At 43.0% G+C, this 13,944-nt stretch overlaps 1 protein-coding gene across 2 annotated transcripts in view; it reads right to left on the bottom strand.

Annotated features, from left to right (window-relative positions):
- Window positions 1–13,944, bottom strand: part of timm21 (translocase of inner mitochondrial membrane 21) — a 52,435-nt gene that overhangs the window by 22,973 nt on the left and 15,518 nt on the right. The window lies entirely within an intron of this gene.

The raw sequence follows: 13,944 nt of genomic DNA on the forward strand, positions 1-13,944 counted from the left end.
ACCCTTCAGTCTATCAGTCCCACTGTGTTGATTTATCTGTCTCTACCTGTCCTTCCTATCAGACTTACTGGTCCTAACATCTACCTTTCCCTTAATCCCTCCACTTGCTGACCTGCTGCTCTGGTTCCCTTAAACTCTCCCGAGTAGCACTAGCAAACCTCTCTGTGAGGATATTGGTTCCCTTCGGTTTAGATGCATCCTTTCTCTCTTGTAGAGGTCACCCCTATCCCATAGGAGGTCTCAATGATGCAAGAACCTGGAACTCTGCTCTATGCACCAGCTCCTTAGCCACACATTCACCTATCCTATCTTTCTATTCCTTGCCTCACCAGCACAAGGCACTGGCAGTAATTCAGAGATTACTACTCTTGAGCTCCAGTGTTTCAACCTCTTTTCTCACTACACTCACTCCGCAGAACCTCATCCCTCTTTCTAACCATGTCGTTGGTACCAATGTGCATAACAACTTCTAGCTGCTCACTTTCTCCCTTAAGAATTTCATGCCACTATTCAGAGATGCCTTTGACCCTGGCACCAAAGAAAAAGCACTATCCTGGAGTCCTGAATGTGGCCATTGAAATGCCTGTCTGTGCCCATAAGTAGCTAGTCTCCTACCACTATCACTTGCTTGCACTTTGCCCAGCACTTCTCTACAGCAAAGCCAGCTGTGGTTCCACAGGTTTGTCTGCTGTTGTTATACTCCTGAGAAGCTACTGCCCACCCTCCCTTCGGTAGTATCTAAAACCTATTAGAGAGGGGAATAGCCACAGGAGACTCCTGTATTACCTGCCTGCCTCCCCTGACAGTCACCCATCTATCTGACTGAACCTGTGGTGTGACTACCTCCCCATTACTAGTGTCTATCACACTCTATACACCCTGTATGCTTCTCAGTGCATGCAACCATCACCTGAACCAAACCACATGTGGAGTTGCAGCTGGTTACACCTCCTGTGGACATACTCATTAGGGAGATTGGATTGGTCCCTGATCTCCCACATCTGGCAGGATGATTACACCACTACCCTGACTGCCATCTCTTCCCTTTTACTTTGCCTTTTGCATGCTTGCCTTTCTTATCGAAGTCTGCTATTCACCTAAGCCTGCACTTATTCCAACCAGCAGCACTTCTACCATCGCAGTCTCTTTACCACAGCAGTCCATCTCAAAATATTTTGCTGGTAATTTCTAATTAACTGGTTACTGAAACTACAATGCAATCTTTACAACAGACTAAGTACCTTCCAGGCTACAACAATTTTCTAATAGCCTCTCTCAATCTTTCTCTCCTTTTTTCAGTTAGAGGAAGAGGGAGGGATGATAACACTAAGCAATGTAATTAAAATACTTCCACAAGTTATATCCGAAAGTCAGTTATTTGTAAGGATTACAAATACCAATTGGAGTAAGCCAATCAGCTCTTTTAGACTGCTCTGCCATTCAAAAGTATATCACCAAGTGCTTTGCCACTGGCACACAACAGTGAAGTGAAATACAGCCATAGAATCATCAATTCATGCAACATGGAAACAGACCCTTCGGTCCAACTCGTCCAAGTCGACCCACTTTCCCAAACTAAACTAGTCCCACTTGTCTGTCTTTGGTCTGTATCCCTCTAAATATTTCCTATTCGTGTACCTGTTTAAATATCTCTTAAATGATGTAACTGTAACTGCTTTGACCACCTCCTCTGGCAGTTCAGACAGTAGCTCAGTGGCTAGCGCTGCTGTCTCAGAGTGCCAGGGACCACAGTTTGATCCCAGCCTTGGGGGTCTGTCTATGTGGACTTTGCACATTCTCCCCATGTCTGCATGGATTTCCTCTGGGTGCTCTGGTTTCCTCCCACAGTCCAAAGATGTGCAGATTAGGTGGATTGGCCATGCTAAACTGCCCAGAGGGCTCAGGGATGTGCAAGCTAGGTGGATCAGCCAGGGGAAATGCAGAGTTATAGGGATAGGGTAGCGGGGTAGGTCTGGGTGGGATGCTTTCAGAGGGTCAGTGTGGACTTAATGGGCTGAATGGCCTGTTTCCGCACTGTAGGGATTCTATGATTCATTCCACACACAAACTATCCTCTGTGTGAAAAAGTTGCCTCTCAAATCTTCTTTAAATCTTTCCCTTCTCACCTTACAAATGTGTCCTCTAGATTCATAGTCGCATGGTTGTATAGCACAGAAGTGGATCCTTCATTCCAACTCGTCCATGCTGACCAGATATCCTAAATTGGTCTAGTCCTATTTGCCAGCATTTGGCCCATACCCCTCTAAACCCTTCCTATTCATATACCTATCCAGTTGTCTTCTAAAGGTTGTAATTGTACCAGCCTCCCTCATTTCTTCAGGATGCTCATTCCATACACATACCACCCTCTGCGTAAAAAAGATGCTCCTTAGGTCCCTTTTAAATTTTCTCTCTCTTACCTAAAACCCATTATCTCTCTTTGGATACCCCAACTCTGGGAAAAAGAACTTGGCTATTCACCCTATCCATGTCTCTCTGTTCAATAACACTAAGTAAGGCCTGACCATTAAATGAACAAGTCCTACACTTGCTTGGCTTACCAAGGTGTAATATCTCGCATTTATCCAAACTAAACTCCACCTGCCATTCCTCGGCCCATTGATCAAGATCTCTTTAATCTTAGGTAACCTTCTTCACTGCCTGCTATACCACCAATTGTGGTGTCATCCACAAACACACTAACCATGCTACCTAAATTCCTAAATCCAAATCGTTTATATAAATACTAGTTACCATGTTTTTAAATATGCTTTTCCACTTTAACAAGAGAACATTTTGTCACTGTTTCCATTGCTTATGTTCCTGTCCAGGGGCAGACTCTGTCTTCTCTCAAAGCTCAACTAAACACGGTAACTCAAATCCACAGTGCTTGTATGAGTGGCTGCTGAGAAAACATTAACCTTGCTTTAACCTCTTAACTTATATAGAGACTGGCTAAACAGAGTGCAAATGCTAATGGACTCAAGAACAGCTGTTGCCCAAATGTGGAACTTGTTAAGAGATTTTATTTCTGAAGTGCTTTGTCATACATCCTGTCTCAGAAATTTGCTATGTCTTATAATTTTAAGATTAGTGTCTAATCACCAGATACACTGCATTCAAAATTTTCAAATGTTATCTTTCTTTTGCAAGTAATGAATAACAACGATCAAAAATTAAAATAATGTTCAGTTTTTAACAAACTGCTTTTCTGAAATGGTTAATTGTTATTGAATCAAACCTCACCTCCTCACCGAGGAGAAAGTGAGGACTGCAGGTGCTGGAGATCAGAGTCGAGAGTGCGGTGCTGGAAAAGCGCAGCAGGTCAGGCAGTATCAGAGGAGCAGGAGAATCGATGTTTTGGGCACACGCCTTTTATGAGGAACATCCTGATGAAGGGCTTATGCCCGAGATATTGATTCTCCTGCTCCTCGGATGCTGCCATCCCTCACCTTTTCCTCTGCTGCATCAAGAACTGTATTGGCACTGCCTCATGTCCCATCAAGAACTCGAACAGTTCATCCACTTCACAGATACCATCCACCTCAGCATCAAATTCACCTGGACCACCTCGGACACCTCCCTCCCCTTCTTCGGCCTGTGTCTCCATCTCTTGCAATCAACTCAGCATCTACATCTATTACAAACCCACCGGCTGCCACAGCTACCTTGATTACACCTCCTCCTACCCCACTCTCCTGAAAAAACATGATCCCATACTCCCAATTCTTCTGCCCCTGCTGGATCTGCTCCCAAGATGAGCAATTCTACTCCATGATATCCCAGATGTCCACCTACTTCATGATTTGGAGATACTGGTGTTGGACTGGAGCGTACCAAGTTAAAAATCACACGACACCAGATTATAGTCCGACAGGTTTAATTGGAAACACTAGCTTTTGGAGCGCAGCACAACCACCTGATGAAGCAGCTGTGCTCTGAAAGCTAGTGCTTCCAATTAAACCTGTTGGACTTTAACCTGGTGTTGTGTGATTTTTTAACCTCCTACTTCAAGGACCGCAATTCCTGCCCCTGTGTTCAACAATCCTCTCAACTGTATCTCCTCCATTTCCTGCACTTCTGCCCTGAAACAAACCTCCGCCCTCCGCTCCCCCTGCTCCCCCCACCCCCCCCCCCCAAGAAAAACAGTACAGTCCCCCTGGTCCTCACATTCCAACCCACTAATCTCCAAGTTCAACACATTATCCTCCACCACTTCTGCCACATGTAGTCTGACCCCACCACCAAAATGATACTTCCCTCCCCAGCCCAACTGCTTTTCACAGGGACTGTTCCCTCCGCAACTCCCTCATTAGGCCCACACCCCCCACCGATCCCTCCTCCACAGCTGGATCCTTCCTCTGGAGCCACAGGTGGTGCAAAACCTGTCCCCATACCTCCCCCCCCGCCCCCCCCCCACCACCCTCACCACCATGCAAGCCCCAAAGAATCATTCCAAATCTAGCAGAGATTCACATGCATTTCCTTTAACCTGATTTATTGCATTCATTGCTCTCGATGTGGTCTCCTCCACATCAGACAGACCAAGCGCAAACTCAGATCAGTTCAGGGAACATTTATGGTCCATATGCTCCAATCAACCCCTCCTTCCAGTTGCTATCCATTTCAACTATCCCTCCCCCTTCCATTCTCTTGACAACATGCCTATTCTGGGCCTCCTCCACCGTCAACACAAGGCTACACGTAAACTGGAAGAAGAACAGCTCATCTTCTGCCTCAGGAACTTACACCATACAGCCTTAACATAGAATTCACCAGCTTCTAAAATCTTCCCATTCCCCATTTCATCTCAGGCCAAATCCTCCCTCTCCAGCCCATCTCCTTACCCTGACCAAACTTGTCCAACTTCCTTCCTATCTATCCATTCCACCCTTCCAATTGTCCAATCGTAACCACATCCTACCTGGATCCACGTATTGCCATCCCACCCACCTTTCTTCCAGCCCCACCTCCCTCCCTCTATTTTTTTTCCACAGCCCCCTTCACCTCCTCCAGTTCTGATGAAAGGTTCTGACCCGAAACATCAACTGCCCTCCACCTCTGATGCAGCTTGATCTGCTTTGCTTTTTCCAGCCTACTCTTTATTTATAATGCGGGTATAACAAAACTAAGTGTACACATTAATGCCAATTAACCTACAGTATAATGAATGTTTCTTTGAACTTGTGTCTTCATTAACTCCTAAAAATGATTTTGGAACATGCTAATCTTGTCATGGCATTAACTCCATTTTCTTGCCTCCTGCTATACCCTTGATCCCCTTGCAGATCAAAAATCCAACTCATCCTTATGACGTTCAATGATCCAGCCTCCATTGCTCTGTGGAAGAGAATTCTAAAAAATAACAAACATTTCTCCTAATCTCGTTTAATTGGGAGGTCCCTTATTCAGAAACTGTGACCCCCCTCCACCACCAGGTGAAACATCCTTTCAGGATGTACCCTGTCAAGCTCCCTGGGGATGTTAAAGGCTACAGTTTTGTATCCCAGTAAAAGAAGCAAAGAGGTGCAATGAGCCATTTCCATCTTTAAGAAAGAGCATGACTTATCTGTTTACATTTTGAATTCTACATTTCCATATACTCCTAATAAATTATGATAGGGACTTTGTAAAGATTAAAGACAAAAAATGTTGGTCATGTTCTGTGAAAATATGTTTATAAAAGTCAGAAAGTCATTTGGAACAGTGACCTAAATACATCACTTGCAAAAAAACCATGTGACTTCAATCATGTGCCTGGTAGGGTGTTAATGAATGGAATGTTTACACTACTCAGTTTACAAACAGGCTAGATAGTGTTAGTTTAGCTACTAACCTCGCATCAGCTCAGGCAAATCAGTAATTCAGTTGAGAAGGGAGAATAATTTTTTCTAAGCAGAATCAGAAGTCCAATTTAGAAGAGAGGACAGTGGAAAATCAAGTTTTAGTTCAGGGGAACCAGTCACCCTAGCCAAAATGTTGTTAGTTTATGGAGCTTCCAAGCTCGGAGAACATGTATTGAAGTTGTTGGAACCGATGCTTAGGCTAGCAAAATTTAAAACAAGGGTTCACACCAGCAGACTCAAAAAGGAATTAAAGAACTGCCTCATCAGTTCAAACAGAAATTGGGGGCATCAGTGAACTAAGAAATTAAACAGTTGTGATATCGCAATATGTCCAGTTAATTAAGTATCTGTAATAGGGTAGTATTCGGAATTAGGATGAAACATTGTTTTACCATTTGTGTCTTCTGTACAATTACTGCCAGCCCTGCTGAGTTTCTCCAGCAATTTCTATTTTTGTTTCAGAACTTCAGCATCTACAGTTCTAATGTTTTATTATATAATTATTCCAGTCTCATTTTTCAACACTTCACACACAGCCTTGTGTGCCTTGGCATTGCAAGTGCACTTGTAATTACCTCAAAATAAACGTTTCTGGCTTTCCCACCCTTACAGGCAATGAGTTCTAGATTCCCACAACTCTGGGTGAAAAGTGTTTCCTCACATTCCTTCTAAATCTTCTGCTCCTTACCTTAAACGTATGCCTCTTGGTCACTGATCATTCCATCAACGGGAAATGTTTCTTCCTGTCTAACCTATTCCTGCCCCTCATAATCTTATACATCTCAATGATGTTGCCTGTTCATCTCCTCTGATCGAAGGAAAACAACCCTGGTCTGTCCAATCTTTTTTCATAACTGAAACTCTCCAGTTGAGACAACATCCTGGTAAATCTCCATTGCACCCTACCCAGTGCGATCATGTAACGTGGATTCCTGAGCAGCACACAATACTCCAACTGTGGCCAAAACATCATTTCATACAGTTCCAGCACAGCGTTCCTGTTTTTAAACTCTATGCTTCGGCCAATAAAGGCAAGTATCCCAATATGACATCTTAACCACTTTATTCACTTGTCATGATACCTTAAAAGGATCTGTGTACAATGCAAACTGAGGTCCCCTTGGTCCTACCTGGGGTTCTGCTAACCAATATGTATTCCTTGTCTTGTTTATTCTATCCAAATGCATCACTCATCTGTATTAAATTCCACTTGCTACTGGTCAGCCCATTTAACCAGTCTGTCTATATCCTCCTGTAACCTAAGACTCTCCTCCTCACTATTTACCGTTCCACCAATTTTTGCATCATCTCCTAACTTACAAATCAACCTTCTTAAATTCATATCAAACTAATTTATATAAACCACAAAAAGCAAGTAGGCCAATACTGGCCCCTGTGGACCCCACTGCTCAAACTTCCAGCTGGAAAAATATCACTCAACACTCACCCTCTGCCACTCTGTCAATTGTGGATCTAATTTGCTAAATTTCCATGGTTCCCATGGGCTCTTACCTTTGCATCAGTCTTCCATTTGGGGCCTGATAAAAAGCCTTGCTGAAATCTGAGTAGATGACATCAATGCATTGCCCTTCTCTACATACCTGGTCACCTCTTTGAAAAGTTCAATCAATTTAGTCAGACATGATATCCCTTAGCAAAACTATTCTGACAGTTCTTGAATGATCCTTGCCTCTCCAAATGTAGATTAACTCTATTCTCAGAATTGTTACCAACAGTTTCCCTACCACGGAGGTCAGACTGACTGGCCTATTGTTTGTGGCCGGAAAATATTTCCTGCCTTCTCTCAATCGACAATCTGGAATGTATTTCATCTAGCCCTGGATTAATTCTTCACTTTCAAGCCTGCCAGAGCACTCAAACTTCCTCCTTTTGTAAGTAAATTTCTTTAATTGTATCACAGACCTGCTCCTTGATTTCTATACTCATTATCTCTCTCTCTCTCTCTCTCTCTAATGAATACTAACACAAAGTGTTCATTTAGAACCCTACCTACATTCTCAAGTTCCATACACAAACAACTACTGTGGCCCAACTCTTTCCCTTGTTTTCTTTTACCTTTATTGTATCTGTTATCCTCTCTTGTCAAAGAACACCTGCAGTCTCTTGTGAATATTTTTCGGTGATTAACTACCACATTAACCAACTTAAAAAATTAATATGATCTATCAAGCCAAGTATTGCTATGTAATCTGACTTACCCAGTATTACAATCAACTGGAATTATCATTGCATGTTAGGCAAGGTATTATCTTTGCTTTAAAAATATTCAATGATCCTATTTCTACTACTTCATGAGGAAGATAGTTTGAAGGTTAGTTCGAGGAGAAAAAGCATTCCAAAAAGGCTTATTTTAAAACTGTCTGCTCCCCACCACCCCCAACCCCCCCACTTAGTTTCTTATCCATATGGTAGTTATCTTTTCTATAACTACCATATAGGATCTTATGCATTTCAAGCAAGTGAACCCCCACTCTTCTCAACTCTAGTAGAAAGAAGTTCAGCCTGTTCAATGTTTCCCCATAAGACAACCAGCTCACATTCCAAAAATCAATGTAGTAAGTCTCTTCTGAACTGCCTCCAATGCATTTACATCCTTCCTTATATATAAAGAGACCAAAACTATTACAGTATGAGACATGTGGTCTCACCAATGTCTTGTACAACTGAAGCATAACATCCTTACTTTTATGGTCTATTCCTCTTGTAACAAAAAGGATAGGATCCCATTAGGCTTCATGATTATATGCTGTATTTGCATTCTAATGTTTTGCAATTCATATATCGATAACCAAAATCACTCTGAACAAATCACTCTGAACAACAGAATTCAGCAATCATTCTTGACTTAAATAATCATGTACTCTTCCATACTTCTTACATTGGATAAGGTAGTGTTATGCAGTCAAAACTGAAGAAAACAGTGCTTTGGAACTTACGTGCTATGATCTGAAGTGATTTTAAAGTCCACAGCTTTAACTTTAAAAAGAATTAGCCTGTTGCTTGTCCATTATTACAAGCAGATGGAATTATAACACTTGAGTTAAAAAAGCAATCACCTACTGTTGAAATATTTTGATGGATAGACCATCTACGATAGATAATCTTCAATAACGATCTAGCCATCTGTTCTTTCAGTTTTAAAGTCTCTGTTGTCTGGGGCCATAATGGTTTATTCTGACAGCTGAGCACATATTGAATGCTTGGGTGAGTTTCAAAACCAACAGAAGCACTTAGCTGAGCAGATAATAATATACACAGCTTGACTAACAGTTTAAAGGATTAGTTGTCTTTGTTGTGGCTTATAATATGTTTCTTTGTTTCTTTGTTTTAACAACTTAATGATCACTTGGGATTTAACATTTTTTGCAATGGGTTTGGAATTTGTGTTTTCTGTGCAGTATGAATGATGGGAGAGATAGGTTGATATCCTAGTTGGCTTTCTAAACTTCCGGCCTTAGTGCCCACATTTTTCTGGTGCTGCCTTGGGCCTGCCTAATTGGCAGACCCGAAACTTACCCATCCATGTCTCTTGGAGATATAGCAGGTCATAGAGTCAGAGATATACAGCATGGAAACAGACCCTTCGGTCCAACCTGTCCACACTGACCAGATATCCCAACCCAATCTCGTCCCACCTGCCAGCACCTGGCCCACATCCCTACAAACCCTTTCTCTTCATATACCCATCCAAATGCCTCTTAGATGTTGCAATTGTACCAGCCTCCACCACATCCTCTGCCAGCTCATTCCACACACATACCATCCCCTGCGAGACAAAGTTGCCCCTTAGGACTCTTTTATATCTTTCCCCTCTCACCCTAAACCTATGCCCTCTAGTTCTGGACTCTCTGACCCCAGGGAAAAGACTTTGTCTATTTATCCTATCCATGTCCCTCATAATTTTGTAAACCTCTACAAGGTCACCCCTCAGCCTCCGATGCTCCAGGGAAAACAGCCCCAGCCTCTTCAGCCTCTCCCTATAGTTCAAATCCTCCAACCCTGGCAACATCCTTGTAAACCTTTTCTGAACCCTTTCAAGTTTCACAACATCTTTCCGATAGGAAGGAGACTAGAATTGCACGCAATATTCCAACAGTGGCCTAACCAAAGTCCTGTACAGCCGTAATATGACCTCTCAACTCCTGTACTCAATACTCTGACCAATAAAGGAAAGCACTCCAAACGCCTTCTCCACTATCCTATCTACCTGCGACTCCATTTTCAAGGAGCTATGAACCTGCACTCCAAGGTCTCTTTGTTCAGCAACACTCCCTAGGACCTTACCATTAAGTATATAAGTCCTACTAAGATTGGCTTTCCCAAAATGCAGCACCTTGCATTTATCTGAATTAAACTCCATCTGCCACTTCGCAACCCATTGGCCCATCTGGTCCAGATCCTGTTGTAATCTGAGGTAACCCTCTTCGCTGTCCACTACACCTCGAATATTGGTGTCATCTGCAAACTTACTAACTATACCACTTATGCTCGCATCCAAATCATTTATGTAAATGACAAAAAATAGAGGGCCCAGCACCGATCCTTGTGACCAGTGGAGTGCCACAGGCCTCCAGTCTGAAAAACAACCCTCCACCACCACCCTCTGTCTTCTACCTTTGAGCCAGTTCTGTATCCAAATGGCTAGTTCTCTCTGTATTCCATGAGATCTAACCTTGCTAATCAGCCTCCCATGGGAAACCTTGTCGAACGCCTTACTGAAGTCCATATAGATCACATCTACTGCTCTGCCCTCATCAATCCTCTTTGTTACTTCATCAGAAAACTCAATCAAGTTTGTGAGACATGATTTCCCACGCACAAAGTCATGCTGACTATCCCGAATCAGTCCTTGCCTTTCCAAATACATATACATCCTGTCCCTCAGGATTCCCTCCATCAACTTGCCCACCACTGACGTCAGGCTCACTGGGCTATAGTTCCCTGGCTTGTCCTTACCACCTTTCTTAAACAGAGGCACCACGCTTGCCAACCTCCAGTCTTCCGTCACCTCACCTGTGACTATCGATGATACAAATATCTCAGCAAGAGGCCCAGCAATCACATCTCTAGTTTCCCACAGAGTTCTCTGATACACCTGATCAGGACCTGGGGATTTATCCACCTTTAACCGTTTCAAGACATACAGCACTTCCTCCTCTGTAATCTGGACATTTTGCAAGATGTCACCATCTATTTCCCTACAGTCTATATCTTCCATATCCTTTTCCACAGTAAATACTGATGCAAAATATTCATTTAGTATCTCCCCCATTTTCTGTGGCTCCACACAAAAGCCGCCTTGCTGATTTTTGAGGGGCCCTATTCTCTCCCTAGTTACCCTTTTGTCCCTAATATATTTGTAAAACCCCTTTGGATTCTCCTTAATTCTATTTGCCAAAGCTAGCTCATGTCCCCATTTTGCCCTCCTGATTTCCCTCTGAAGTACTCCTACTTCCTTTGTACTCTAAGGATTCACTTTCTCTGGATTCTTGTTATCTCATTTCTGAAGGCATCCCATTTTCCAGCCATCCCTTTACCTGCGAATATCTGCCTCCAATCACCTTTTGAAAGTTCTTGCCTAATACTGTCAAAATTGGCCTTCTTCCAATTTAGAACTTCAACTTTTAGATGTGGTCTATCCTTTTCCATCACTGTTTTAAAATGAATAGAATTATGGTCACTGGCCCCAAAGTGCTCCCCCACTGACACCTCAGTCACCTGCCCCGCCTTATTTCCCAAGAGTAGGTCAAGTTTTGCACCTTCTCTAGTAGGTACATCCACATACTGAATCAGAAAATTGTCTTGTACACACTTAAGAAATTCCTCTCCATCTAAACCTTTAACACTATGGCAGTCCCATTTGACGTTTGGAAAGTTAAAATCCCCTACCATAACCACCCCATTATTCTTACAGATAGCGGAGATCTCCTTACAAGTTTGTTTCTCAATTTCCTTCTGACTATTGGGGGGTCTATAATACAATCCCAATAAGGTGATCATCCCTTTCTTATTTCTCAGTTCCACCCAAATAACTTCCCTGGATGTATTTCCAGGAATATCCTCCTTCAGCACAGCTGTAACACTATCCCTTATCAAAAATGCCACTCCCCCTCCTCTTTTGCCTCCCTTTCTATCCTTCCTGTACATTTGTATCCTGGAACATTCAGCTGCCAGTCCTGCCCATCCCTGAGCCATGTTTCTGTAATTGCTATGATGTCCCAGTCCCATGTTCTGAACCATGCCCTGAGTTCATCCGCCTTCCCAGTTAGGCCCCTTGCATTGAAATAAATGCAGTTTAATTTATTAGTCCTACCTTGTCCTTGCCTGCCCTGACTGTTTGACTCACGTCTGTTCTCAGCTGTACCCGTCTCAGATCGATCTCTTTCCTCACTATCTCCCTGGGTCCCACCCCCCACCTTACTAGTTTAAATCCTCCCAAGCAGTTCTAGCAAATTTCCTTGCCAGTATATTAGTCCCCTTCCAATTTAGGTGCAATCCGTCCTTCTTGTATAGGTCACTTCCACCCCAAAAGAGATTCCAATGATTCAAAACTGTGAATACATCAGCTCCTCAGCCATGCATTCATCTGCTTGATCCTCCTATTCCTGCCCTCACTAGCTCTTAGCACTGGGAGTAATCCAGATATTACTACCCTTGAGGACCTCTTTTTAAAATTCTACCTAACTCTCTGTAATCTCCCTTCAGAGTCTCAACCTTTTCCCTTCCAATGTCGTTGGTTCCAATGTGGACAACGACCTCCTGCTGGCCCCTCTCCCCCATGAGAACATTCTGCACCTCTGAGACATCCTTGATCCTGGCACCAGGGAAACAACACACCATTCTGCTTTTTCTCTGCTGGCCACAGAAACGTCTGTCTGTACCTCGGACTACAGAATCCCCTAACACAATTGATCTCTTGGAAGCCAATGTACCCCTTGTTAGAGCCAGTCTCAATACCAGAAACCTGGTTGTTTGTGCTACGTTCCCCTGAGAATCCATCACCCCCTACATTTTCCAAAACAGCATACCTGTTTGAAATGGGTATATCCACAAAAGACTCCTGCTCTAGGTCCCTACCTCCCTTACCCTTCCTGGAGTTAACCAATCTATGTGACTGTATCTGAGACCTCCCCCCCCCCCCCCCACCACCTTTCTATAACTGCCATCCATCACATACTGTAGCTGTTGCAAATTCCTCATCGTTTCTATTTGTCTCTTCAACCGATCCACTCGATCTGATAAGATTTGCATCCAACAGCATTTGTGGTAGATATAATCCGCAGTAACCCTTAAACTCTCTTTAAACTCCCACATTTGACAAGTAGTACATATTCCTGCAAAGGCCATTTTTGCTCCTTCACAATCTACAGACCCAGAAAATAACGTCTTATTGCTCTACAAACACTGCCCCAGGTTAAATTAATAGCTATGGCTTATATTTTAAGTTTAATCAAGAGACTTCTCTCCAAAAACATATAATCAAGAAAGAATCCACTGTACCCACTACTGCAGCCTTTCTATTGGACAGACTTAAAACAATTAACTTATCTGATTCTGTGCTGTGAACTTCGCCCAACAGTTCCTCCAAGATTAGTTGTGAATTTCACTGTTTGTTAATTTTCCCAGATGCACTCCGATGTCCAGCGATACACAAATTCAAACAGCAAAGGCAGTAACTGTGCAGGTTTTCTCTCTCTCTCTCTCTCTCTCTCTCCTGCACTGTCCTCACCACATGCTTCCTTTGCCTGCCCTTCTCCCTTTTAAACTGCTGTTGTTTTGACGTTATTTTTCCAAAGTTCCATAACAATGCAACAGCATATAAAACAGTAATTGCTGCTCCTGAAATTCTAAGAAATCACCACCAACACCTAAAATACCTCAAAAAAAAAAGGAGCAGCTCTTGCAGCCAGAAATTTTTCCCATCCTCCGTCTTGAATTATCCAGAATCTTACTACTTCCTCTGGTATTAAACCTGTAGACAATGATGACTCAAAAATAAAGGCTAAAGGCTCTGTTATCTCCTCCCTAGCTTCCCAGAGAATTCCCGGAAAAATCTGATCCGGCCCAGGGGACTTAT

Source organism: Chiloscyllium punctatum, chromosome 5 (genome assembly GCF_047496795.1).
Source record: "Chiloscyllium punctatum isolate Juve2018m chromosome 5, sChiPun1.3, whole genome shotgun sequence".
NCBI lineage: Eukaryota > Metazoa > Chordata > Chondrichthyes > Orectolobiformes > Hemiscylliidae > Chiloscyllium > Chiloscyllium punctatum.